This window comes from Leptinotarsa decemlineata, unplaced genomic scaffold, assembly GCF_025532065.1.
Source record: "Leptinotarsa decemlineata unplaced genomic scaffold, Ldec_3_MD MMD2_tig00000251_RagTag_RagTag, whole genome shotgun sequence".
Classification (NCBI taxonomy): Eukaryota; Metazoa; Arthropoda; class Insecta; order Coleoptera; family Chrysomelidae; genus Leptinotarsa; species Leptinotarsa decemlineata.
This window is the reverse complement of record NW_027412547.1, coordinates 6,523,495-6,550,751: the sequence shown is the minus strand read 5'-3', so window position 1 is coordinate 6,550,751 and position 27,257 is coordinate 6,523,495. Positions and strand designations below refer to the sequence as shown.

Here is a 27,257-nt window from a genome sequence, read left to right as displayed (position 1 = left end):
ATGACCTTCACCTAGTTCCATACAATATTACAGTTTACTCTCCGCATTCCGTACATTATTCAAGATGTCCAGAGTCACCAATCGGCATTCCCGAAGAATTCTCTGTCGCAAGTCTTCTAGATTTGTAGGTTTGGTAGAGTATACTTTCGACTTCAGGTGCCCCCCACAGAAAGAAGTTTATCGGTGTGAGATCAGGTGATCTAACTGGCCACTCCACTGGACCCATTCTACCGATCCAACGCATTTGAAAACGTTCCTTCAAAAACTGTCTCACACGAACATCAAAATGTGGCGGTGCACCATCCTGCTGAAATGTTATTTCATTTTCTACTAAATTGTCATCATTTCCTAAAATGTGTGTAATCATAGAATACTATCTTGATGTCTTGGAGACCAAAATATGCCTTGTCTTCAGAATCGGAAAATCAATATTTTATCTTCTTGCATGTTTCCTTTTCTATTCGTTTTATTCACGAACTTTCTCGAATATGTCAAAGATTGAAAATATATCAAATACACACAGGAACATATCTGGGTTTGTCTAATATAATATAAATTGATTTGAAATCCCTGAAAAAAAATGAAAAAATTAACCGAAAATAACAATTTTATTGAAACAAAAAACTGAAATAACAAGGAATCTTTTATTTTTTAGTTTTTTCAGGGATGTCAAATCAATTTATATTATATTAGACAATGGAAGTCCAATGATATATTCTGTATGATAATTGGAGATAATTTAAATATCATGAAAACTAATTTTAATTGAATATTTTATTTTGAGAAAGACATTTTATTATTGCTCCGATCCTGCAAACATCTCCTAATCAAGTATTTATAACAATGGATATTTAGCGCCCCACGCTTTTTCACAACAAATTTTATTTGTTTGTAAATAGATTTATTCTGATTTCAGATTTATTTATTTTTTATTTATTAGTTTGTGTTGCTATTAAAGAGGTTTTTTGAGTTATTAAACTATATTTATTCACCTTAATTTGGCTTGCAATTTCATACCCATTTGTTTGAATATATAATATATACGCGCAGATAATGTAGTTGTCTCACTTGTTCTCACACAAACTCTGTGTGGCGAAATTATTTAATCCTAGCGATCCTGATCAGGATAATGAGATAAAGTTATGAAATAATTGTATTGTCACCGATTCTTGATAAGTGTACAATGTTTAAAATAAATATGTCCGTTTAAAGTTAGTTAAAATCGAGTTCAAAGGAGTCGATAAGAAACAAACATACAAGAGAAGAGTGTTAAATTAACACTTTCACATGAACATTGAATTACACGATGACGGAGAACATTTTAACAGCTTTCTGAATTTGTAATAATACAAAGGTTTTAAAAAAATCAACTTTCAGTCACTTTTTCAAGCAAAGGAAAAAACTGTATTTTTTTACCACCCTGTATTGCAATCAATTTATATTATATCAGACAGTGGAAATCCGAACTGATGAAATACACCACGAAACATTGTCAACCACCTTCAAGCAAAAGATTTAAGTATGTGTCTCCTTTGAGATGACCTTCAATGAAGAATGGTCCAACGATATGATTACCAACAATGCCGGCCCAGACATTCAACTTTTGTGGAGTTCAACATGAAAAACATGTATTGTTCAATAGTTTTGGGTTATTGGTCAATTTCTCGCTGAACATCTCACAAAACTGAAGTCGACGATCAGGATCATCTTCATTTAATTCCTGAGCCAGTCTCATTTTGAAAGGATGGAATTTGTGGGCTTTCAAAATCTGAAAAACACAAGATGCTCTAGCTACTTGTCTGATAGATTGTCCATTATCCATTTGTACATGTCCTAAAACTGCCACTTCAACTCCGTCATTTCTTACAAGACACGATACTCAATATTTTCTGTTGTGACCAGAACGTATTGATGGCTCACGTTGTGGTCTGGATGAGTCGTATTATATATTCTTGCAGCAGCTTTAGCACATTCATTATTTAGATGATAGGTTGCAACAATTTCTATTCTTTCTTCAGTAGAATAAACCATGTTGGAACACAGTGAACAAGGATGACTGAATAAAAATTCGTGAAGAAGTGACAGTGGCCAACTATCTACTTTTTGTTCTGCGACAACTAGATTCAACAAAAACTAACAGTGTAGGAGGTCATTTCGAACACTTCATCCGTTGATTGTGTTGCCATTGATATTATTTTTGTTGATTTCCTCAATAAAATAGGCGACAGCTAATTTTCTGTTCATTCTTAAATAAAACGTTCAACATTTAATTTCTCAATAACGAATGAACCAATTTCTAAAAAAATCACAGAAGTAATAAAGGGACAAAAGGCCTTTCAAATGATGTATCACTCGATCCCCCATGTCATTGAAAAAAATAGGGGGGGTAGTGGCTCACCGCAGGGGTTTGAAGTTTCGGGTCGAAGTCAAAGTCAAAATATGCTTTATTGTCTGAAGATCAACATCTTATTGACCAAGCTTGGTTAAAATAATTCGAGAAACAATTTCACACATGATAGCTATCGCTACTTGTCAAGTTAAAATTACTGGAGTAATGTTATCGATAGAATCGAGCATCGATAGAACGATCGATATAATTTAATGTTTGAAGATGACTTCATGCATATGTTGTCATCGGCTCCGCTTTAAATGGCCCGTACGCAAGATCCAATTTTGGCACACTCTTTAACATAACTACTTGTATTTCACGTATAAATGCTTCAATATTGACTTCCAGAGCGTCAGTCTTTGCTGGTTTATCCCTATAGACATGAGCCTCAACATGACCCCAAAAGAAATAATCCAAAGGCGTTAAATCACACGATCTAGGCGGCCAATTGACGGGCCCCAAACGTGAGATTAACTGTTCACCGAAGGCGGCTCCTAATTGATCCATTATTTCGCATGCCGTGTGGCATGTGGCACCGTCTTGTTGGAATCACATGTTAGGCATGTCCAATTCTTCCATTTTGGGCAAAAAAGTCGCCAATCATCACACGGTAGCGCTCGCCATTCACAGTAACGTTCCGACCGTTGTCGTCTTTGAAGAAGTACGGCCCGATGATGCCACCAACCCATAATGCACACCAAGCAGTGACTTTTTCGAAATGCTTCGGTAGCTTTTGCAATGCTTTGCTTGTTAACGTATCCATTCAACCAGAAATGAGCCTCGTCGCTGAACACAATTTTTCGATAAAAATGTGGATCTTCCTCCAACTTTGCCAGCGCCCATTCATCAAATGTTAGACGTTGTGGGAGGTCGTATGGCTTCAATTCTTGCACCAGCTGTATCTTATAAGGTTTCACACCCAAATCCTTTAGCAAAATTTTCTACGTGGTGGAGTAACAGAGGCCCAATTGCTACGAACGGCGGTGAATCTACATTTCACGGTCATCACGAACACTGACGGATGCAGCCGCAATATTTTCTTCGGTCCTTACTCTACGTATGCGTGTTGGTGGTTTAATGCCCAATAATGTAAACTGGGTTCGAAATTTAGTCACAAGCTTCCGAATAGCTCCCTCAGTAAGCCGACGAAACTGCCCATAAATTGGAAGAAGTGCACGATGCACTTCCTTCACCGAGCATGAATTTTGATTAAAAAATTCAATAGTTTGCACGCGTTGTTCATTCGTAAGTCGATTCATGGTTAAATTATATACCAAACTGAACAAGTTTGACACTGACACAAGACACGATTCACGTATGATCTGTCAAAAACAGTGTTGCCAAAAAGATATCAGCAAAAAATCACGCATTCGGTACTAGTTGGCGATAAAATCAATTTCTTAGTACAAAACCATTATGCAGAACCTCTGCAATTTCTCGTTTTCACATTCCGATACATTTTCACAACATAGTACATCAAGGACAAAATGTATATTTCGTTTCTGCTGAGGAAATGATTATTTAATTGTATTAATTATCGTAAAATGAATAATAATTACATTTCATGCTGTGAAGCATAAAATTGTTTATAAACAAAATCGAGCCAAGCAGCATTTTTTCGGATTGTTAATTTATTCACCAAAAATTACGCTTAGAGCAATCAGTAGCTCCCACGGTGTAGGCGTGGCTTTATCTCGATTCTGCTGCCCCGTCATTACTCAAATTCATGCATAATTACTACTCCTCGTGTTATCTCCCAAGGGTGGTATTAGTCTGCATAGTTGGTGAATCACGAGTTGGATGGGTTTTTGGAGGTTCTCATATGAAAATATTTGCGAGTTTTTCTGCCTGAAGGAATACTTCCCATACCGATTCAAGTAAAAGTTGCGGTCTTTTCAACTGCCGAAGAATGATTACATGAAGATATTTTCCCACAGTTCATCGTGTATTTATAAGAAACTAGTTGTTGCCGCGGCTTCGCCAGCGTAGAATTTGGTTTGTCACATTAAGTTTCGTGACAGACCATTTCGACAAAATGTTCACAATATTTTTTTATCAACCCAAAACTCCATGTTTCCAACTTCAAAACTGACGAAATTCAATACAATATTTGAACCCCAGTTTTTTCCTTGGGGGTGGAATTCCTTAATTCCTTTTTCCAATGCTTATCTACGCTATACAAAGAACCTACCTGCATATTTCAAGATTCTAGGTTCAGTAGCTTTGGCTGTACGTTAATATAAGAGCGGGTAACAGCTAGTACTTTATTTTTTTACCTTAAAAATACAGTAACTGAAAAAATATGCCAACTGTACTGAGAAATGAATAACTTCAAGTATTGAAGTATGTTACCTATAGAGAAATTCGCAAAACTAACACAACTGTCAACGACGTCTGCCCTCACGCGTCTAACGACGTCTGCCCTCACGCGTCTGCCCGCGATCGGATCGCGTTCGGGGCGATGGTCCCTCTTTGCTCAGACCACCACTATACCCCCGCGCATCCTCACTCATCGTCTTACAGTAGACGCGTAATGGCTTACTGTGTTGCGTCAAGTTGATCCTAACGTGATAACCGATTCGTCCAAATTACCAAGTCTAAAAAACAAAGTTTATTGTTGACGTAACATAGAAAAAAAAGAAGTGAATTACAAACAAGTTATTGTTTGTAGGGTTTTTTCTACAACTATTTAGTTTACAAACATTTCATTTCTTTATTGATCTTTATTTTTTGTAGTATAAATTCTTGTTATGAAATTGACTTCTCATAACACAATTCTTCTGTTCGTCATTTTGTTGATGTTAATATTAAATTTTATTATTTGTAAACGCTGCGACCGACTTATTATTAATTCACCTATCACCAGTCTCGACATTGGTACATCAAAGGGAAGAAGCCAATTTCACGAAACGACACCACCGAAGCTGCCTTTACTACCTGCAAGGACACCCTAGCCAGCACAACACTCCTTGCCGACCCGAAGCTCGGCGCCAAACTCTCCTCGATCTGCGACGCGTCGGACCATACCGTTGGAGCAGCCCTACACCAGCTAGAACACGGCGAATGGGTTCCTCTAGGTTTCTTCTCGAAGAAGCTGAGCAACGCCGAGGCAAAATACTCTGCCTACGATCGAGAACTTCTACCCATCTACATGGCCGTCAAGTACTTCCCGCACATGGTTGAAGGACGCCAATTCACCGTCATGACCGACCACAAATACGCTGACCTTCGCTTCTCGCCAGAAGTCTGACCAGTGTTCCCCGTGCCAGTTCCGCCACCTGGATTTCATCGGACAATTCACCGCCGATATCCAGCACATCTATGGGAAGGATAATGTGGTTGCAGATGCTCTCTTCCGGCTCGATGCCATCGCTGCGCCACTTGACTTCGAGGCCCTCGCAGCGCCTCAGCAACAGGACCAGCAGCTCCAGGAATTCCGTCAGAGAAACGACTCTGGCTTGATTTTGCACTAAGTGACCATCCCTGGATCCAACGCTGCCATCTTCTGCGACGTCTCCACGACGACAGCGCGGCCCTTCCTGACAGCCGCCTTTCGCAGACCAGCCTTCGATGCCATCTACGGGCTGTCGCATTCTGGTGCCAGAGCGACCACCAAACTCGTCAGACAGCGATACGTCTGGCCCTCTGTCAACAAAGATTGTCGCGCTTCGGCTCGTGCCTGCATCCAGTACCGTGGAGGTGCAGAAGTGAGGAAGATTTCCGTCCGGGCAGCCGGTTCCTTGCCTTTATTCAAGGCGGACCTCTTGGCGCCCGCCACAAGAAGTGCCTTGCTGTTGGAGGTGATCTGCTATGTCCAGCCTCATTCCACGCGGTGGATTGGGGTGGTCATTTCTTTCATCCCCAGCCACCGCCTTAGATTGAGGTGAGCACTTCTGTCCAGCCTCAGGATTGGTTTTTGTTTTTGTTGTTTCTGTTGATTCACACATGTGTGTTTCCACGAGTAGCAAGGGAAGAGTTGGTCACCTCTGGCAGAGCCCCGTATTGCCAGAGGTAGGCTGATTACAATGAGGTTTCGCCCTGTACCCCAACAGGATCATTCGTGACCACATATCACCCTGCGGCCATTCAGCTGTCGGCACGATTCCTTTTACCTTAGCTTGGTTAGGCTGGTCCACGGTGGCATTACTACCCCCATTTCGAGTTTCTTGTAGAATGATTCTCTTTATGTTCATGTGGTCAACTAAGTTCCTACGAAAATGGAGAAAGGGGTTGTTCACATCCTTGGTACTTTGGGCATGGATGAATGGCTGAATTGGCTAAGTATGTTATTCCTGTGGCTCTTTCAGATACACCATAAGGCCCAAGTTCATTGTCCAACACAAGTCACATAACACCAGTGGTTCAAGCCCCCAATTTTTATTCAGATCTTACAATAGACGAAGAGTATTGCAAAATAATAGAATGCTATGAGTTATAGAGTATATCTATCGTTTACGAAAGGTAACCCTGCCCTGGTTAGGCATTAACAAGGGCTCATCTTCTAATGTGTGATTCATAGCGTCACCGGATAATTTCGTCAAAAGTCCACATTCAGTAACCAGTGGATTGGTCAAACCACCAACACTGACATAAAAAACTTGGCAAGTTGACTTGGGTGTCACACCAATAGGTGGTTCCACTTATGTTTCGTTTGCGTTAACGCAGCTATTTTTATCAAGTACTTTCTTGGTTTTTCTCATTTTGTCTCAGTACTTTGACTGCATCCCCAACAATATTATATTCCGTATTTCTCCTTATATCGATATCATATAGTTTTTGTGATTCTTATATAATCAGAAATGATTATTGAATAACGCAATCAGTTAGCTCCCCAACTATATCATTAAAGGGGAGCTGTTGGAAGGTAAGTTGCACTATATCGTTTACCTATACTATTTAACTTTAAGAACTGTATCAGTTTACGAAAAATACTCCATAAGTTTACCTTGAACACGCAAAAGCGCAATGAACTCCGAAGTTATCAATCAGTATTTGATATGAACCGACCAGTGATCACGACTCATTTAATGGGACACGGGGTACAGGACAAGTAATCTGAATAGAGACAGAGATACAGTGTAGTAATAGAACTACGCTACGGACAAAGCCAGCATTCCTAGCAACTCAATCGGTACAGAAAGCCAAGCTACTGTACAACCGACCAACAATTTTCTGCTTCAAACGAACACTGAACTCTGTCAGTTTGCAGCGAGCGATCGTCTGGACGATTAGCGAGCTGAGTTGAAATAGAACTCGAAGTGAATATGCAAATTCATTAAATTTTTTAGACACGACGCAGCCTGTATGTGGCACGACTGTTGAACGTGTCATTCACTCAAACACGGACCAGGGTCACCTTTGAAGACTTTTTTTCGTTGTATAAGGTAGGAGCATGAAGTTTCATTGATAAACCTCATTAAAGGAAATAGATCCATTGTTTTTTAGGCACTACAAGATCCCTTTCGCACACGCAATGCATGGGCGAAAGTAGTGATTCACGTTCGATTTGAATCGTTGGAGATTAAATTTAGTTGGAAAAAAGTTCTTCGGAAATTTTTTCCACATACACGCAAATCTCCAAATGAAAGAGTCATAAGCAGTGCAATTCGAGGTGTACTGAGTTGAACCTCAAAACGATGAGCAGCCACAGTCCGTTGCGTATTTCTGATATATACCGCTCTTGGTGGAATCAAATGTGCCAAGTCACGTGAACACTTTCCATGAAAGTATCTATAGAAGAGAGACAACTTTACTTCGATGTTCCAGACTCTATGAAGGTTACAGATAATATTCGCGTCTCCAATCAGGCGCATGGCTCTTTTCTGGATGGAATCCAGCAGCTTCAGGGTATGCTTAGGGACGGAGCTCCATACATGAGAACAATATTCCAGAGAAAGTCTAATCTGAGCTTTACACACCATCAAAAGTTGCTGAGTATTGGTTTAGTATTACAAAAAAATAGGTACATTCATCTCTGCTTTTTACTGTGGAGATGAGCCATCGTGTTGCTAGAAAAGTATAAATCCTCTGCTTGTACTATTATTATCCTGGACTATAAACAACTGCATATAGACTTGTGCACATTGCCAATTGCACAAATCAATTTAATGCAGAGTGCAATAGACTGTTGGTTGACACTGGAAGTCACAGTATTCTGGAAATGACCTCTGACTTCATGCCTCCAACTGGCAATGGGTCTGCTGACTCCCTTGCAAAGGGAGCTTCATCGGGCCAGAACCTGTCATTGGCATCGCTTTGGGCTTTGCCAAACAAAGATTGAACACCTAGATGGCAAGAAGATATATGGACTTTGTTTGGTCTCAAAATCTTGCTATCGAAATTATTATGTTTTTCAAGTGAATCTTAATCTTTTAGTATTTAGCCTAGAGTTGCCAGCTCGAAAATTTGTACAACAAAACAGATTATGGCATTATTTTTAATTTATGTATTGTTAAATAATCTTGTTTAAGTTATTCAATTTTTAATTGTTCCTAATCGGGGTTTTCCAGTTGGTCTTCTAATGTACGGGTCTTTTCTAATCCACCTATCCTCATAAAACTCAATATTTACAAATATCTTTTCCAAACAACCCGAATATTTAAACCTATTTCCATGTATATATTGTAAATTACAAATAGCTACCTTTAAATTCCTTAATTGTTCCTTGTATCCCTTATCTTGGGAATTGCCCGCTAATATAACATTTCCTACCTACCCAATCTACGTCTATCCCTACAACGACGAATCTGATCCCTTCTCTAACTACCAATGTGAAAGAAACATTGCTATTTTTGTAAAATCATTCATTACGTTTCAAACCTTGTAAGAGAATAAATCTTGTCTTGTCTACAGTGCATCTAATAAGTTACTTTTCTTATCCTAACTTTTCACAAGAGTTATTGTAATTCTTGTGTGCATTAAGCAGTCATACTCACGATAAAATAATCGTGGGTCAAAACAGACTTCTTCCAGCATCTTCCAGGATTGGCTCACCTTATTCACCTTTCGAAACTTGATACGAAACAGTTATTGGGCTACAGTAGAGATGAACGATGTCTAACAGGATTTCTTACAGGTCACCGTCATTTGAATCATCATATTCAGAGAGTTGGACTGTCGGGAGACATTGTGTGTCGCCAATGTTTGGAAAATGATGAAACAGCAGAGCACATACTTTGTGTCTGCCCCGCTGGGGACCGAATCATCAGACCTGAAAGACCACTCACCATAAGAACTAATCGGCTTCGTTAAGCAACTGGGTTTATTTGGTCGAGTGCGAATAGGTGTGAGCCACAATAAACGAAGGTCACAAACCACATACCTGATACTTTTGGCACAAACTTCCCAATAAAATCACAAATTATGAAGAGGAATGATGAAAAGTCATCCCGAGACATGATCAGCGAAAATACCTGATATGCCCACAGTTGGGTCGAGAACAGAACATGTGACGGAAGCTGGCGTATATCACGAGAGTACAATTTTATTTCAAAGCTACCTGCTTTGCCAATATACGAAATCCTGGATTTTGCAAACTGAACGAAATGAGCGAATCATTATTCTTACAGGCAGAGTATTGATGAATATAAGACTGAAATCAAGACTGACAGATGTCAGATTGACTGGTGACGCGAAAAAAATTCGCCCACAAAGGTTATGGCCTCTGTATTTTGGGATGTGCGTGATGTAATATTCATGGACTATCTTGAGAAATGAAATACCATCAACAGTGAATATTTTATAGCGTTATTGGAGCATTTGAAGGCCGAAATTGAGGAAAAACGACCCCATTTAAAGAAAAAAAATGGGCTTCTTCATCAAGGCAATGCACAGTGTCACAAATCTATGAAAACGATATAAAAATTGCATGACATGGGCTGCGAATTGCTCCCGCATATATCATAGTCACCAGATTTGGCTCCCAGCGGCTGCTGGCTATTCGCAGACCTCAAAAAAAATGCTCATCGGTTTGAAATTTCGCTCGAATGAAGAGGTTATTGCTGAAAATGACGCCTTTTTTGAGGCAAAAGATAAATCGTTCTACAAAAGTGGTATGGAAATGTTAGAGCGGTGCTTGTGTGGCTCTTGATGGAGATTACGTTGATGAATGAAGGCAATTTTGAACAGAAAAAACGCGTTTTCTTTTTAAGGACCGGGACTTTTCAGCCCAGGTGGTATGTACGTACGATGGTTGCCTTTATATTTCAGGATTAGAGAACAAAAACTAACATTAATCATCGAAAATCACTTTATTGTTTTTCAAAATATTTCCCATGAAGATCTATACACTTTTGCATGCGTTTGAACCAATTGTCGAAGCACCTTGACCACCCTGATTGAGGTATCTCCAAAACATGCATTCTGAATGCAGCAACCGCTTCTTCAGGTATCGAAAAACGTTGACCTCTCAGTTTGTTTCTCATGTGCGGGAAGAAAAAGAAGGCATTCAGTGCCAAGTCAGGACTATACGGTGGATGACTCATCCAATCGATGATTTGGGTGCTCAAAAATGCAGTTGTTTGAGCCGATGTGTGAGTGCTCGCATTGTCGTCGTGAAGAGTGATCCGTTTTCGGCGGTTGGTTTTCCTGATTTCTTGGAAGACAACTGGCAACTGGTTGTGTCCCACTCAGAATTGACTATTCTGCGTTGTTCTAGTGATAGTTGGTGAAGCTTGGAAGTGCTTCGTGCACGAACAACTTTTGTTGGATTTGAAACACCCATACAGCCGAATGCTGTTCACTTTCGGGCTCATCTGCTTAATTCCACGATTCATCACCTGTCACGATGTCATAGACGTGTTTCGAAGCACCGCGATCGTATTTTTTGAGCATTTTCTTCGACATATCGACACGAGCCTTTTTTTGAACGATTGACAAATTGTGTGGGATCCAACGCAAACAAATTTTTTTGACAGTCAAATGTTTATGCAATATTGAATGTATGCTGGTTCCACTTATGCCTAAGGTTGTCTCAATCTCACAATAGGTCACATGACGATCTTGCAATATCAGTTCGCGCACAGCATCAATGGTTTTCGGAACAACAACTGATTTTGGACGACCTTCACGAAATCCGTTTTGGAGTAAACTACGACCACGATTGAATTCATCATACCATCGATAAACACTGGTCCTTGATGGAGCTTCATCGCCAAAAATTGAATTAAATTCATCATGCACTGTTGCTGAGTTAATCCACGTCGAAAGTTGTAAAAAATAATCGCACGAAAATGTTCACGAATTAATTCCATTTTTGGATCGAGATGAATCTTTCAAGTTACTGTAAACAACACAAATAGCGCGCGTATGTCGAAATGTTCTGAGTACGTATAAGCTCAAAAATGTTCAACTTTACGATAGAGCTGTCAGTTGCGAGATTGCAACACTAGGGTTGCCAAATCCCGAAATATAAAAGGCAATCTATCGTATAAAATGGCATTATTATTTTCTTAATTCATTTATTTTCCTAATTCGTTCAGAACTTGGACAATCTACAAGAGACATTTGCGATAAGATACCTATACGTTTAGTGATGCATATTCTAGAATTATTTGATTATTTGATTATGTGAATACCATAAATCCTCAGCATTCAAACAAATAAGTATCAGGTGATATTTTAAGTAAATATGATTTTATCAATTTCATGAATATATAGCGTTCATATTGAATGAGTACTAAACGTTCAATTGTGGAAAAAGTTAATTTTTTTAGTTGAAGTAGAGCGAGCATATTTTTATTTGGATATGATTTATTTACTATCTAGTTTGTATATGATTGTAATTGTACAAATATAGTACGTGGTAGAAAATCCCACCGTTGAAAAATAATACAATCAATAATCTAGTACATTTGATTATTTTCTAAATGGTAAATAAACCTTCTACAAGCTCATTACTACCTTTCTGTGAGAATAATTTAAGATGTTTATAAAACAACTTGACTTGTTTGGTAAATATAGACGGAGAAGTGCGGCATGGCAACAAGTCCAGAGACAAGATTTTCGATACTTTTGGACCTGATTCTGTAACAAACCGGCTCGGTAGCTAGCAACATTCCTCGAAATCTGACCAGTGAGCTTGCACTATCAATAAGAATTGTATATGGGTATCGAATTTCATACAAAGACATTCAAGTTTAGGCGAATTTAGGATCACTTAACTCACAATTAGTAGCAAAAAATCATTTTTTGATGCGTACTCAGACCATTTATTTGTTGAAAATCAATAACACTATCCATTTGTAATGCACTTTGTTTGGAACCTTTGGTGTAGTACTGAATAATACTGGTTTTTTTCCCAACACCAAACTGTTATTTTAACACTTCGACACGTGTTTCGATCACCAAGTGATCATCTTCAAGAGGAAGTTTGATCTTCCCTATTCTAGACGCATTTCGCAGTTACAAATTTTAACATCTGAATTTCGGATTGAATCGCGATCAAAATTTTGCATTGTTCGGCGTTTCAGCTTCGACTTTGAAGCCATTTTCAAGAAGAAGAAAAGTGTGGCTGTACTGAGAGACACACTAGGATTTTGATTATCTGGTCCTGCCAAACCTTCGAGACGGTATAACCCCCATTAACCCATGTTTCATCCAAATAAAAAATAGATTTACCCAGTGTTCTGGCTCCCTTTATTTCTTTCGAATAGTTTCTTCTACAATCTCTGATTTTTCTGTCAACATGCTCTTTCGAACTTATTTTCCAAAAGTGTTTAGCTCTTGTAATATCTTCCATAATCTAGTTCTTCTCATATCAGGAAAAATATGTCTTCCCGAATAACTGAGAAAATTTTATTTACCTAATGTTGGTATTTTGTTTTACATGTGAAAAGAGTGTACTGTTCTTTCGGCTTCAAAAAACTGTTGTTTTCCTTGAGTTTCTTAAGAATTCTAAGAATTGTCGATCTATTGACACCAGTCATGCTCGCGCATTTTTGCACTTCTTCCGCCATACTTTTCATTTCTGGCGGATATTATATTTTTAAAGAATTATAAACATTCATAGCAGTTGTTTATTCATTTATATTTAATGCTGACAGTTTCGGACGCTTCACGGTTCCCAAACAAGTAGCTTCCATGTTGGGTAGCTTATTATACAATGCGTTTTCGAAGTATACTGAAGAATATCACTAAGACTAAGACTAACCCTTCTATCATGGCCTTTAAACTCCCAACAGAAAATAAATTTATATTTTTTTTCTATGGAAAAATCCAAGCCAATTGATGGGTGCAGTGTGTCTGTTGATGGTATAATTCAAAGGAATATCTATTCATACTGACAACGTTTTTTCAATTCCTTTCAACTAAATACTTATCTGTTGGAGATTGGTTCGGTTATAACTGGACTAATTTTCACATTTGTCGTAGTTTATATGTTATTTTGTTTGTTATGAATGAAATTTTTTGAGAATAAATTTTGTATATTCATTTATATATTTCGTTAAGAGAAAATGATTTGATGGCAGTAAACCTATGGCACTAACATATATATATATATATATATATATATATATATATATATATATATATATATATATATATAGAGAGAGAGAGAGAGAGAGAGAAATACGGAATAATGTTGGGGGCTGGGCTGTTGTTTAAAGAATACTCTTTGTTATATGGTCGAGCTTTCGAGAATGTTTATTCCCTTTATCAGGACATCTACAATAAATTGATAACATTGAAGCAAAATTGTAAAACAATAGATAAAAAAGTACTTACTAACTTGAGGTTATAGTAAAAAGTCGAACGTTTCACTGAGAAACACAAACTTAGTACTTTTCATTATGTAGAAAAGTGTCACAAATTAAATTTTTATGGTTTAAAGAAAAAATATATATAAAACTTATTCAGAAGTAACATTTAAAGGATTTGAAATTTTAAATTTTATTTTAACGGCCATGCATGGCACTTACTAGTGGCGTGGTAGCAACTAGAAAGAAAGGAAACAGGAAATATTTGCAAATTGATAATTGACATTATGACATTTGAAGTTTAAAATTTGAAAATCGACAGTACTTTTTTATCTATTGTTTTACAATTTTGCTTCAATGTTATCAATGTATTGTAGATGTCTTAATAAAGGGAATAAACATTCTCGAAAGCTCGACCATATAACAAAGTCAAGACTACCCATCGCTTTATATATATATATATATATATATATATATATATATATATATATATATATATATATATATATATATATATACGGCTGTAGTTTTTCTCATTTCTGGACAGACTATACATTCGCTGAGTGATTAATTTGCTGAGATTTAGCTTTGGACAAATTTCTAGAACACCATAATTTATTGTTGAATTATTTATCAACACGGATAATAAATCAACATCAACAGCAGTATCACAACTATGTGAAAATATTTATAACTATTTAAACAACGAACAAAACACAATATCTTCATACTTTGTCTTGAGCAGAGCATTTGATACTGTGAGTCATGATACTTTAATAGAAAAATTGTATCGAATAGGGGTTCGAGGAGTTCGAAGGTTAGAAAACATATTGCAGTATTGAATAATAATGAATCGAAAGAAAAAACAATTATTATGGGTGTTCCACAGGGTAGTATAATGGCCCCAGTACTCTTCATCATTCTTATGAATGATATGATTAACTCACGTTCAAGTGCGCAAAAAATAATTATGTATGCCGACGATAGCAATTGTCTTACTATAGCAAATCAATTTCATGGCTAGTGTACTTACAATATCCTCCTTTATCTCCACTACTGAAAAGCTGAAAGAACATTTAAGAACGAGCTGCTTACGAGCAACACTTTTGAGAGATCCGATATCTGTCTATCGATGAATGATAAATAGTTCTCATAATCATTGACGCAATAAATTGCGTCAAATTGAACGTTAATCTTATCTCCCAGAAATTAAAATTATTGTAGCATTTCCTTTATAGCTTAAATAACACAATAATATCTTCCTATATACCATTCCATCGCACTGAATTCCACACAGTTTATATATTTCAAAACAGAATATGTAAAGGTGTCTCAGAAATATAATTGAAGGGAGTTATTTTTTAGGGTATTGACCGCGCTTGCATAATACTTGTAAACTTTCAAGATACTTATATAGAGTGAGGAAGTTGGGTTTGTGATATTTCCTAATCTCATGAAAATTATGTATTTTAGCTGAGGATAAACTCTTCAAATTCAAATATACTGCGTCAAGTAGGGCATACGAACGTTCTGGGTATTGTTAATTAGAATATTATTAATTATTTCATCTGATATTGTGGGGTATATGCTCACAAATATTCCGATTTCAAAAAATCAGTTGGAATAGTTTTAGATGCAATATTCAAGAACATGTTTTTACTAGAAATTCTTGAGTATAATAAACAACACAGTTTTCCGATTGTAACGGTGACCGTTTTGCGATTTTTGTTTCACTTATTTCCATTTTTATTATCACAAAGTGTCAGTAAGCCAATTCTGTTTCTTGTTTGACATTTATGTGGCAATGATCGTTCACACTTTTCACCTATAAAGTTAGTTCTGAAGTTTTAATTTTTATTTCTTCTATATTTGTGAAGTCGAGATGTGACTAAATCATACCCTCATTTACGACCAACCCTATCAACGAAAATGTATGGGTGCTCGACAGATATCATCTCGGTTATCGTACATTTCACTATAATCATCACATATATAGGAATGGATGTTTGTTGGTTGGTTGGTTGGTAAGTGATAAACTTCTACATCGCTAAACCGATCGTGGTGAAACTTGACATGTATAAGTAATTTTTCATAGAGAAGGTTTTTAGGCTATCAATTTTTCTGTAACTCGCCACTAGATGGTGCTGTAAAACAATTTTTTGAAATCACTGTTCTATAACGCTGCGCATGCCTAAGTTCGTTAATTCTGTTAAAACATTGGAACAGCAGCGATACAGCAACATAGTACTAGTGCAATATAAAGATGAGTTCCCATCCTAAAATAACTTCTCACGAATTCAAACTCTCAGAGAATATAATGGCAATGGAGGTTTCTCTGTAGTGCCTATGCGAATGTTCACACTTTCGTTAAGTTGTTCTGACTGTCGGTCTACGTTGTTGGTAGGTATGTTGCTGGTGAGATGTCGAACAAGGTTGTATTCTAGTTCATTTCTGCTCTTTTTGAGTACTGGATACCAAGTTCTGTTGATCCTACACATTTTTCTTTTATTTCGAAATCGCCTTGCATGATTTCGTTGAATTAGACTAGACAGCAGTTCTGCAATTGCGGATTCATCCGGGTACCCTAGTGTTGATGCTGCGGTAGTTTCGATGTAAACTGAGTAACAGGAACATGGAACCCTGTAAACACGGGCGGATTTCAGAGGCTCTCTTTTGTCTTTGTTCGATCTGATAGTGGTTGATTAGTTGGCTTGTAAATGGTCTCAATATTCTGACGTTGAAACAGTTTTCTAATGAGATCCATGACTTTCTTAATGTAAGGCAAGTATACTGTGCCTACCACCTACAGCTCAAATCGTGGTCGAAATCGGAATATTTCTTCTTTTAAGATGAAGAGCATATTTGATTTTTTGCGCTTGGTCTAGATAAGAAAGTTCTTCATGAAGATGTGGCCTACAAATCCTGGTGGCACGATCAACAAGGGTTTTTTCATAATCACACGTTCTTGTCCTGGATGGTGGTTTGAGTTCGTGTTGAGATACCTATGAGCATGACTTGTTTTGCGAGAAACTATGTACCCTCAGTTTGCAGTTTTTCTGTTGACGAGTACATCCAAAAATGTTATCTATTTTTCATTTTTTTTCCATAGTGAACTGGTTGCGGGGATGAATACAACTGGTGTGGCATAGGAATAACAAAAGTGTCATCCTCATAGCGAAACTAACAAGTAGGTTACAATGGAACTGTGTTGAGGGCTCTTAAAAACTTCCAGAAATTTGCAACCGCGGGCATGAGAGGATTTTCCATAGTCGTGTCCTCTATCCAATCAGAAACACGAGCTCGCCATTAAGTCGTTGTTGATACTTCGAGATATAACTTCGTCCTCGGAGTCAGTGCACCTCCAGTGATGTCTGCCGCAGTAGCAGATGGAACAGTACAAGTTTCATTTTACCACTTTCTACCAGTCCGGATTTTGTTCTCAGTAATTGCGACTCTGTCACGATTCAGTGACGATTTTGTTTTCTTCAGATGTACCATGGCGACTATGAAAATTCATTGAGGAAGGTCGAAATTTTATCGACTACACTGTTGATGAATTGCTAATTGCGAATATTCTTCCAATTCGTATTCCTGGAAGTACAATAAACCTGGATAATAAAATCAGCAAATGAGTTATTAACAGGTACTTGAGAGGCTTTGCACCTTACCGCAGCCAAAATCCAATTTGGTATATCTACAAAAATACTATAAAATGAAACGTCCTTCAAAACATTTTAAGAGAGATTAGGTTTTTGGTGTGACACAAAGTCTTCTTCCCAAACTTCGAAGTACACCATTAGGGATCATAGTGTTCCATTTAAGTGACCTTTTATGTCAATACTCTTTTATATTTCGTGTTGCTTTTCAATGAATGATGTCTGTTGGTGGAAAAAAAGTTGAATATTCACGTGGAAGTTATTTCGTAATGTTTTCTTCCATCAGTTGTTATCTGAAAGAAACTGCTGTATATAACTTCATTAAGAATTATTTTATTTATTTTCTTTCTTTAACATATTTTCTTCAATGTTAGAAAAGTAAGTAAAACATTTTTCTTTTCCATTACACTTCGATTAATAATGTCCTTTTTTATTTATAGCTGATAAGCTGCTTTCTTTGCTACGATTTCGATTGTGAAATAACCACTCCAGTCATTTTAATAATTTTTTATTCCTAACTCAGTTGCTATCTTTCATTCTGTCTCAATAGATGGAATCTATGGAATGGAGTATCGCCACGAAGCAAAATCAAAGATAATTGTGGTAGAAGTTATCAATATTATTATTAGTGATTCTTTGGTATCAGTAATTGTGATTATTCTACTGATGCTGGTTGTACACAAAAAACAATACTTATGTGTATTGTTCCTTTCTCACTTTGGCCTTCGCTATCCGTATCAATTTTCCAGCAAAAAAGCCAACGCTTTATCTTTCACCACTCCAGAGTGGAACATTGATTATTTTATATTGCACAGCTGACGTTTAGTCCTCATCAAGGAACCACGGTTCAAACGGAAATTCCTTACATCGCTATCAATTACCTTTTTCTCAGTGGTAGCAACGAAGCAACGTATATTCCTATCCATGTGCCTCTAGAATATCCTGAGAGAAACGCACAAACTACGGGATCCACCCGCTATACTAGTCTCGCGTAAGTTCACACCGTACACACGACTATTACAAACGTACTATATCGCCAGCTGATGTCGTTAGCCGCGAATAGTGAAGCCGGGTACGTCAACTTCGTCGTCAGCGTCGCGAACGGAGTCTCCAAACACACTACGATTCCGGTCTACGGAACTGAGTTTGTCGCTGAACACCGCGGGGCGGTGTTGTCATATGTAATGTTGGGTTGGTTGGGGAACATGTGAGGGGGGTCTGGAATCGATAGATCAATCACATACCAGTAACATCCTGGATTGAATACATCTAGAACTTGTTGGTGGCAAATTCCTTCGTGTGGGCTGTTGCTGATTGTAGTACCCACCTTCGTACTTTAGCAAGCTAGTCACTATCACACCCAGAACCATTGGGTTGTCTGCCACGCAGTGATCACAACTTTTCGTGACTGTGGCATCGGTGAATCAATAAGTGGAAGTATAGGATGATTTATTTGTTTTCTAATACACTAAAACCCTTCCTTATTTTAATGGTGACTATATTACATAATTCCTTCCTTCCTGAGGATATGCTATTATTCATGCTCCTCACCGTACTATACGAGCAACCAAGCCGCCTTCTCCCTGGATCACTTACAATATCAAACAGATGCTCAAGCTCAAGAATAAAGCTTTTCAAAGATTTGAGAGACTTAGGACACCCGGCGCTTGGGATTATTATAAATCTCTCCGTAATTATGTTGGTAATGCAATTCGACGTGAAAAAGCTGCATATTTGAATCATGTCTTGAGAAAGTCAAACACTAGGGCTACCTGGAGTACGCTTAGATCGCTCAGTATACTTCGTGATAAAAGTACTCCTGCCATACCTGCATTTTACAAATGCACCCATTGTAAATAAAACAGACTATCAAATTGATTTTTGCGGGAGATATGCTTCACAGATTTCTGAAAATGATTACTCCTTCAAAACTATTGATAGTGAAACAGTCAGAAGATATTTAAATAAAATCAAAAGTAGTACTGTAGGTTGTGACAAAATTTCTATCCGTATGTTACATCTGGTGATACCTCAATTACTGCCGTATATTACATTTATTTTCAATTCCATTATCACAACAAGTCGATTTCCATCTCTATGGAAACATGCCAGAGTTACCCCTCTAGCAAAATGTAGCAATTCCACCGAATTGTCTGATTTTCGACCCATCAGCCTACTTCCTACTATGTCGAAAGCACTGGAAATGATAATGAAGGATCAAATTTCCAACTACTCTGTGGAGAAAAATCTCATTTCTGACGTGCAATCGGGGTTTCGCCCACAATTTAGTACAACAACAGTACTGACCCTTATCACTGATGATATTTTCAAGTAATGCGATGGAAAAAAATTCACTTGTCTCATTTTGCTTGATTACAGCAAGGCTTTTGACACCGTAGATTCTTTTATCTTGTGTAAAAAACTTCAGTTTTTTGGTTTTTCTCGCAGCGCAGCAACTCTAGACACATATTTATCAGAACGGACTCAAAATGTCATACTGGATGGTGAACAATCTACTTCATTGGTCAGGAGATATGGAGTACCAAAAGGTTCAGTGTTGGTACCACTTCTTTTTGCTCTCTACATAAGTGATTTCCATAAATACATACAGACATGCAAAATTCACCACTACGCCGATGATACCCAACTATATACGTCTTTCAGTTTTCATGAAACTAAAGAGGTCGAAAAACTCATCAATAGAAATCTTAAATCGCTGTTTGATATATCCTGTGAACACAATTTAAAACTCAATCCAAATAAATCGCAAGTTATGCTTTTCGGACCAAAAAATAGAAGAAGTACGGTGCGTGAATCTATTCACATCGATAATCACGCTATCCCTTTTGTAGAGGCAAGTAAAAATTTAGGTTTATGGCTTGACACCGAACTTAGATTCACAAAACATATTAATTACGTATGCAAGTCTTCTTTCAATATTTCGAGGCAGTTATATCCTAACAGACTTGTAATGTCTAAAAACTTGAAACTCAGCCTCTGTGAGTCTCTGATACTCTCAAGACTGGCCTACTGTGATAGCATTTACGGACCAGCTTTACTACAAACTGAGGATCGGCGTCTTCAGAAAATACAAAATAGTTGTATTCGATTTTCGTAAGGAATCCGTAAATACGATCACATAAGCTCATCCTTTGAGAATTCAGGTTGGCTGAAACTTAATGCCCTAAGAGAACTGCACCTTCTCACGTTCACTCATAAAATATTGCAAACCGGAACTCCACCCTATCTGCGTGATAAACTCATTTCACTATCTTTCAACAATAACAGTCGCAATCAACACCTCTTGTTTATATCCAATCATAATTCGGCTATTTTTACACGTAGTTTCTCATACATGGCAGCTAAATTGTATAACACCATACCTGTAGACTTCAAACAGTTACCTCTCAAGAACTTTAAAAAAGACTCAAAGCTCTAATGTCAACGAGTCAATAAGTTACCACAATACTGTCCTCATGCTTATCAAATAGGTTTCGATTTCCCAGATGTTGTTTTACCATATCGCGATTTTATCATTTTGTGTTATTTTATAGTTATTTTATTTTATAATAATTTATTAATTTTTTACGATACCATGCATTCTTTTATAGTTTGAAATGTTAGGTTTGAAAGCAGCTATAATAGCTGAACCTCGCCCATTCATCATATTATGTTTCATCATATCTTTCTTTGTTTATTTTTATTACGATGAATAAAGACCTGTTATTATTATTATCATTAAATTAAAAAAAAACAAGTGAACTGATCTCAATATTTCCACGTAGGGCATATTTAGAAAAAGCGAATGATGAGTAAGCTTTCACTTTCACCTTAGGAGAAGGAAATATCAAGAGCAGGTAGTTGTTGGTTTACAGATGGATCAAGAACCCCTTCCGGTTCTAGTGCAGGTGTTTTCAGTCGCAAACCCAGGAAAGAGGGTTAACCTGCCTAGGAACATATGCGACTGTATTACCAACGGAAATTTACGCTATTGAATTGTGTGCGGAGAGATTGAAAGAATCCAACCTCATAAACAAGTCAATAAAAATATTCTCAGACTCAAGCGGCGTTGGATGTTCTTGGCTCCTACCGAGCAACGTCTTAATTGGTAGCAAATTGCCAAAAACGACTCACCTCAATAGGAAGGTCTGGATTCCTGGCCATACTGGCCTGAAAGGTAATGAGGTAATGAGGGTGCTGCAAGCAGCTTCATCGGACCAGAACATGTCATTGGCATCGCTTTAGGCTTTGCCAAACAAACACCTGGATGACAAGAAGATTTATGGACTTCTAGCAAAATCGTGCAGGATTGTAGTCCAACAGTTGTTGGACTACAGTAGGGATGAACTACGATGTCTTATAGGCCTTCTTACACGTCACTGCCATTTGAATCATCATATGTAGAGCATATACTTTGTGCCTGCCCTGCTGGGGATCAAATCAGGTTTTTAGAGTTCGGCAGAACCGTACTCTTACCATCTGACCTGAAAGACCACTCACCATACAAACTAATCGGCTTCGTGAAGAAGATGGGTTCATTTGGTCGAATATGAATAGGTTTGAGCCACAATAAACCCTTGCGGGTTGGGGTGGAGGGTCGAATAAACCCACTCACTTTTGACCTAACCCAACCTAACCTAAGCTTTCACTTGTATTTTTTGAAACAGACACACATTTCGAAAAAGAAGATCAAAAAAAGATAAAAGCATTCCACCCAATAGTTATCATGTAAGTAACTGACTGAATACATGGTGCACTTCTCCGAAAGTCGGCCTTTACTTCGGAAACAGGGCGGGATGCGCTCTCAATGGCATGGGTTATGTTGGCTTTGAGAACCGCTGTGGTTTGTGGCTTATTCGCATACACCTGCGACATGAGAAAACCCCACAATAAAAAGTCTAATGGGGTCAAATCGTACGATCTTGGTGGCCAGTCCACATCACCTTCACGTTAGATGACTATGCCCTCAAATCTCTTGTGTAGATCGAATGTGGCATGGGGTATGTGGTACGTAACGCCGTCCTGTTGAAACCACAAGTCATTGGTGTCCAGATCATCCCAATTCAAAAGAAGTTGGTAATAATCCACCTATAGTGCTCGTCGTTGACAGTGATGGCCTGGCCAACGTCGATCTCAAAAAAATAAGGACCAATGACGCCGCCAGGCCAAAATCCACACCAATCAGTGACTTTTTCGGGATGATTTGGATGCTCTTGGATCTCATGTGGATTGGTGTCGTCCCAAATTCGACAATTTTGTTTGTTCACGTAACCATTCATCCAGAAATGGGCCTTATTCGATTTTTCGATAAAAATTAGCATTAGTTGCCAACTGCTCGAGAGTCTAAGGTCGAATACTTTCAGTTCCTAGGTCAGTTGAATTTTGTACGGGTGCAGGCTCAACTTACGACGTGAAATTCACCGAGTTGTGGTCTGTCAAAAACCCAGTTCTTGTAAGCGACGCGAAATCGACTGCCTCGTATTCTCCTGCACACTCTCACAAACAGAGGGGATGTTCCAGGCAGATCTTGCATTTCGTCAGAGTACGGGTGTTGCTCGATCGTTTACTGAACCAGTGGACTCAAATTTATCCACCACATTGGGAATAACCCTCTCGGTAGGACCATTAAAGCGACCGTGAAATGATTGAAGCGCGCGGTAAGCTGTCGAAAAAACAACAATTTCGATGAAAAAATTTTATAATTGTACGTGTTGTTGAATGCTTTATTCGTTTATGGTGATTTGGCAAAACGGACTGAATTGACGACAGGTGAAGTTTCTACAAGATGGGTGTTATCAATTGTCAAAGTTCGGAAGTTCTTGTTGGAAAACCCTATATACACAAATCACTGACAAACAAAATAAAGTTTTTGGACTCGCCTATAGAATTTTGTCGGCTCTTCCAAAAAACAGTATTTGTGGACTTGTTATGTAAATTACTATCATGCAACTATGTATCATTATTCAAGAAAAACTCTATTTTCTATCAATATATAGGCCGAAACAATGAAAATGAAAGTCTTATTTTCATTCAGAGAAATACCTAATTGCTCAGTTTCGTTGATACTTTTTTTAAACTTTCTTATCAACGATTTCCTCTTTCAAAAGTTTGATGCAGCAATCAGAAAAACATTTCAATGTAAACAAACAATACCCATTTTTTTCATATTCAAGAATAATTTTTCATCGTTCAGATCAAACTGCTTCACTAGCTGCTTTATACAATTCATTTGGTACTTGAGTTCGATTCTTATAGAAAATAAACAGAATTTTCGATATTTTTCCATTCAAAGTAATTTACATTCTTATCTATGTAGATGAAAATGTCAATTACTCATACCAAATATTTAGTATGTCATAACTTTGATCGTAACTGAATCGGCTTGATTTTATTTATACTGCACTATTGAAACCGTAGTTGCACTAGACAAATTTTTTGAACAAGTTGAGTCCCACCAAGAAGATACGCCTAGTTTCTGAACCATGTATTTATCTACATTAAATAATTACTAAGTAGGTATTATAAAAAACAGTTACACTACTAATAAGAGAGGTTCAGTCTTGCTATTTGATGTCATTTTTCAAACATATATCTATGTATTCAATAAAGGAACAGGAACCCTATCACACATATTTCGTAAAGAATTCTAACCATAGTGAGCTAAAATAAATTTCAGACATCATATATAACAACAAATCATACTTGTAATGCACTTGAAGCCATATAAATAGGTGTTAACTTACGACTCATATTCATTCCGTAAACTGGACGTGAGTCAAACTGTTAGTGGCCAAAACTAGTATCAGCTTGTTTACTCGAGAATGCATTGCTGAACTTGTAGCCATATTTAAAAAAAATCGAAACGGAGCTGAAGAAGTTACACAGGCTGTTTTCAATGAATGCACTAGATCCATTAGAATCCTCTAGAATCCACATTACCGAAAATTACTTTTCGACAACGTCTAGTCAGGCGGATTTTGACAAAGCTCAATATCAACGAGGCGTCTGGTCCTGATGAAATACCCGTCATCGTACTTGGAAAATGCGGAAATGAACTCGCATCAGTATTTAACAGAGTTTTCAACCTGTCCTACAAGGAAGGGGTTTCTCCTTCTCTTGCTCGCGTTTAGCCTATTCCCAAAAAGGACAAGAAAAGTCTTCCAAATAAGTTTTAGCCAGTCGCTTTGCTATCAGTTATATCAAAAATAATGGAGAAAGATGTAAACCATCATTTCAATAAATATTTGGAAGGCATTAACATCTCAAGCGATCATCAATATGACTTTCGAAAACTGAAATCAACAGGCGACTTGTATGTCGTATGTCACCCATATTTGGAATAACGCAATCAAAAAAACATGTAGGGTCAAGAGCTATTGCGCTTGATATTTCTAAGGCCTTTGACCGTGTGTGGCATGAAGGTTTGCTGACCAAACTTTGAAGCTATTGCTTTTCGGATCATTTTTGTGTATGGCTCTTCAGCTTCCTGAAAGGGGCCATCGATGGATATTTCTCGAATATTTTTACCATCAACGCTGATGTTCCCCAGGTATCCATATTGTCTAGAACCTTTTTTTTATTGTATATCAACGACTTATTGAAAAAAAAAACAAAAATCCAATATATTGCTTTGCTGATGATAGAATACTTGTATTGTCATTCCATGTGGATTCCAGGACATTGACTGCGGATACACATCTTCACCGGCAACAGGAGGCTGCATATCTTGATGAGGATCTAGAAGTGATTTCGAACCGGATATAGAAAATGTGAGTACTCACAGTTCCGCTTTCTGCTTTGATAAGTTTGTTGGGGTTAAAATGGACACCAGTATGTCTTGGTATAATCATGTCTCTGGATTTGCACAGGCTACTTATCAAAAGCTTGAAACACATTTTCGAACCAAAACACTGTACACACCTCAGCAACTTCTGACGCTTCATAAAGCTCAGATCAGACTTTCTTTGTAGTATTGTTCTCATGTATGGAGCTCCGCCCCTAAGCATACTCTGTAGCTGCTGGATTCTACCCAAAAAAGAGCCATCTGCCTGATTGGAGACGCGAACATCACTTGCAACTTTGGTAGTCTGAAACATCGAAGAAAGGTTGGAGATTCGTCTCTCTTCTATAAATACTTTCACGGGAGGTGTTAGACTGACTTGACTTATTCGATTCCACCAAGAGCTGCACATATCAGAAATACGCGACAGACTGTAGCTGCTCATCGTTTTGAGGGTCAACATCGAACACCTCAAACTCCACTGTATAAGAACTCTTTCATTTGCATAACTGCGTTCATGTGGAATAAACTTCCTGAGAACGGTTCTCCAAATAGATTTAATCTCCAGCGATTCATATACAATGTGAATCGCTACTTTCACACAGGCATCGCTCTCAGAGAGCCTCGAAGATTTTTCTGTAGTGCTTGCGCTTGGAATAACAATACGGACCAAATGATTGCAATGTAGAACTGTGTATGGATGTAGAAAGAGCGAACTTCAAGTTTACTCTGATTACTGGACAAATTCAGTCATGTGCTGTTGACATATTTGACAAATTTGCTTGAATTTTGATAAACGGGAATTTATAGATACTTAACGCTTTTTGCTGATGAAAAATGTAATTCGAAGAATACTATCTTGATGTCTTGGAGACCAAAATATGCCTTATCTTCAGAATCGGAAAATCAATATTTTATCTTCTTGCATCTTTCCTTCTCTATTCGTTTCATTCACGAACTTTCTCGAATATGTCAAATATTGAAAATATATCAAATACACACAGAAACATATCTGGGTTTATTTCATCAGTTCGGACTTCCATTGTCTAATATAATATAAAATGATTTGAACTTCTTGAAAAAAAAAATAATAGATTAACCGAAAATAACAATTTTATTGAAATGAAAAACTGAAATTTTGTTCTTGTGTGAGTGGGTTTTCGATATACAGATGTTTCCCATTTAGTGTCGGTCCTCTTCACCAATACGTCTAAGAAAGGCAATTTGTTGTGGACTTTTTTCTCCATTGTGAAAGTGATGGAAGGACTTACATTGTTGATGTTAGGACTCAACATAATATCAAATGGGCTCAAACTGAAATCATCCACAAAGAGAAACACTGGTTTAGGAGAAAATTCAAGGAATATGGAAACCTCTTATCAAGAGAAAAACGACCAACTCCCGCCGACGGCCGTCTCCCGCTAAAACCAATGGAGCGGAAAGAGGAAAGAGGGGATAGGTGAAAGGTAAAAGCACCGGAATGACCTATAAATAGTCAGATCTCGGAGGAATAAGTCCTGTTATCACCCGAAGACGATTGTGGATACTAACAATCGAAACGTCGTGACGTAACTTGGTTTGGAATCTTTTAATTTTATTTTTATTTTTTCATTTTCATTTTTGTTAATAATATTTTTTAATTTTCAGCTTTTATTATTATTCAATTTTTTTTATTTTCGGGTTGTAGCTTGTATGTTATTTCCTTGTAATTTCAGTTTTTTGTTTTAGTAAAATTG

At 37.6% G+C, this 27,257-nt stretch overlaps 1 protein-coding gene across 11 annotated transcripts in view; it reads right to left on the bottom strand.

Annotated features, from left to right (window-relative positions):
- Positions 1-27,257, bottom strand: part of Atx-1 (Ataxin 1) — a 333,854-nt gene that overhangs the window by 158,709 nt on the left and 147,888 nt on the right. For 5 of the 11 annotated variants that reach the window (XM_074173594.1, XM_074173599.1, XM_074173588.1 and 2 more), the window contains exon 1: positions 18,623-18,870. The exons of the other annotated variants lie outside the window; for them this stretch is intronic. The gene's annotated coding sequence lies outside the window, so the exon portion shown is untranslated. Of the gene's footprint in view, positions 1-18,622; positions 18,871-27,257 lie in introns of those variants that run through there. 11 annotated transcript variants of the gene reach the window in all.